The sequence below is a fragment of the Montipora capricornis genome, chromosome 8, assembly GCF_036669925.1.
Source record: "Montipora capricornis isolate CH-2021 chromosome 8, ASM3666992v2, whole genome shotgun sequence".
NCBI lineage: Eukaryota > Metazoa > Cnidaria > Anthozoa > Scleractinia > Acroporidae > Montipora > Montipora capricornis.
This window is the reverse complement of record NC_090890.1, coordinates 25,980,912-25,983,411: the sequence shown is the minus strand read 5'-3', so window position 1 is coordinate 25,983,411 and position 2,500 is coordinate 25,980,912. Positions and strand designations below refer to the sequence as shown.

General features: G+C 37.0%; 1 protein-coding gene and 1 long non-coding RNA gene across 3 annotated transcripts in view; one reads left to right on the top strand and one right to left on the bottom strand.

Annotated features, from left to right (window-relative positions):
* LOC138060353 (uncharacterized) overlaps positions 1-609 on the bottom strand; it is an 11,553-nt gene extending 10,944 nt beyond the window's left edge. Inside the window, exon 1 of the long non-coding RNA XR_011134333.1 lies at positions 219-609. This is a non-coding gene — a long non-coding RNA (uncharacterized lncRNA). The remainder of the gene's footprint in view (positions 1-218) is intronic.
* A 74-nt stretch (positions 610-683) lies between these two features.
* Positions 684-2,500, top strand: part of LOC138060352 (fibroblast growth factor receptor 4-like) — a 29,706-nt gene continuing 27,889 nt past the window's right edge. Inside the window, exon 1 of one of the 2 annotated variants that reach the window (XM_068906110.1) lies at positions 684-975. The gene's annotated coding sequence lies outside the window, so the exon portion shown is untranslated. The remainder of the gene's footprint in view (positions 976-2,500) is intronic. The other variant, XM_068906111.1, reaches the window with a different exon arrangement.

Here is a 2,500-nt window from a genome sequence, read left to right as displayed (position 1 = left end):
TTATTGAAATTAGCCCTTGATGCCTCGTTTTGAGCTGAAAATTCAAAAGAATATTTTGCCTTGAACGAGGCATCAAGGTCTAATTTCAATAAAAAGAAAAGAATATCTAAATGGCGGCCATTTTGATATTTTGGAATAAGGTGCATATTCTTCGTACATTATTGTTTACTTTCATAACATGTTCTCAAAGGAGAGTGGAAAGGAAGTTACGGAAGTACCTGTCTTATTCCAAACTGTCATGAAGAAGAAAGTAAATGACAACCAAGCCTCTATCTTGTAAACCGGATTTCGATACGTGACCTTTAAAACTGATGTTTCGGTACAATTGAATGCTTGGCAAGCAAATGTCCTTCGATCTCTGTCGTATGTCCAGGATTGAGCGTCAGCAAAATGTGTTCAAAGAGATGTTGCGTGAACTGAAAAGCATCTGAGATTATTACCATATTAAGCACGCACCGTTTCTTGGAATTGAGATATAAAAAAGATTTCACCAAACAGTTCGATCAAGTGTTCAATGATTAACAATGTGTGGTCTGTTCCTCTTGGTTGCCTTTGTTTGAAAATAAATAAAAAACGCGCATAATATAAATAATGACCGGAATAGTTTCAGCTTCGTCAACTGATTGAATAGTGAAGCCGGAAGTACTCTAGCATTTGACAATCCAATAAGATGTCACGGGGTCATCTTCATGGAAAGTGAAAGCGGGCAATTTTATGCGGAACCTCGTGGTTATTATGATAATGCAATATGTTATATATTTATACGCCCCTTTTGGGCGTCATATTATTTTTATAGATCCTGTTTCTCCTTGAAAACAACGTATAATCAGATACTTACACTAGTATCCGCGTCTTGCCAAAGCTCTTTGGTCAGCGCGATTTTATCTTCGGACGAATGAACTTGATGACGAGTAGTTGGTGATATTTTCCGTTTGAGATTTTCATCAAGTGTTCTCAACGAATTACGAGTCCAAGGTAAGGTTCAACAAACGTTTTGATGGTCAGTTCTTTTAAAAGATTAACCAAGGTTTAAATTCTACGAACGGAGCTGAGAGGGTTGTAAATTCTTTTAGCTGTGGAAATGCCGCCAGCGGTCACAAAAGTACGGACGATTTAGCTAGCATCCACCGACACGCGGTCAATAAAACTGAATAGAACTCGTCACTTTAACCAAGGTTTCGGAACGTTTTGTCTCTCTTTAAAACAACTTCCATAGAGTTGACGCGTCTTAAAATTAATATCTTAAACATTGATATTAACTGATACTCTTACTTGGTGGTTGTGAATTTAAATAGTTTCATAGAAACGGGACATGACAGTAAGTCAAGTTTGAGGAAATTTAACCAGAATCTATTGTACACAACACGACAGCTGTCATGTTTCGAGTGTTTTGTCAAAGGATTGGTCGTAAAAAATTTCGCGGCTGACTTCATGTTCGGCTTGGAACCTGTAAGACAGTGATAAGAAAGCCGGTATTTGTTGGATACTTAAAAGTCACACAACAGATTATTCAACAGATTATAATAAACACATGGTAATAATAGACAATACAGAAGTGGTCAATTAAAAAGGTATTGCAGTGGACATTCGATTATTAAACGAAGAACAAACCGAACTGGGAAGTTTAATTCGTTCGTTGTACATTTTCGTTCACGAAAGTTGTTTGTTCTATCCAGGACATCACAATGGGGTCCACGGTAAATCATAGACCCACTTTGGAAATGACATTTCTTGTTATTATTTTTCTTCAAGTTTCCAGTTGAGTTAACAAGGACGTATGGAGTGCTTCATCATAAGGGGCTTTTTCATTTCCATGAAATTCTTTCTTATTTTTAAGAAGGTCTTGTGGCGCTACTCCTGCACGTCAATGTGCTTGTTTAGCCCAACAAAAAAAGAGAGCATTTTTGAAGCGTTTTGAAGGAACTAAATTATTGACTAATTATACAGGTTTGGCGTTGAAAGGGAAGTGTCATGATAATCCAGTACTGTTTGAGGAAGACTTACCTCACTCGTATAACATTCCTAACAAGCGAACGGGAACGTAACTCATGTTTTTTTTCTGTTATCTACGGTCTAATCCATATGGGCTTTTAAAGAGATTTGTTGTTGTTGTTGTTTTGCTTTTGTTATTGTTTTTTGTTTTGTTTTGTTTTGTTTTTCTTTTTTTCTTGTGACGAGACTATAGAATTAGGGCCGGGTCGCACAGGGCTCTGGAAAATGGAAAATGGAAAATGGAAAACCTATTTTTTTCCTTCGGCATCCTGAAAAAAAGATGGACCCGCTCAGAGGCAAGACACCGGCTCCTCTGAAGTTTGGTAGAGTTTGACAATATTTATTAGGTTCTCGGGCGTTGGTGCACTTTTTTGCAAGACTTAAGTGCATTACTTAAGAAAGTCCCTTAAAATTCGATTGGTCTTGATGAGCAGAATAATGAAGGTTGTAAGATCAATTCTGGTTGATGCTGTACGTAATAATTTTTCCTCTTGCTTATTAAAAAGGT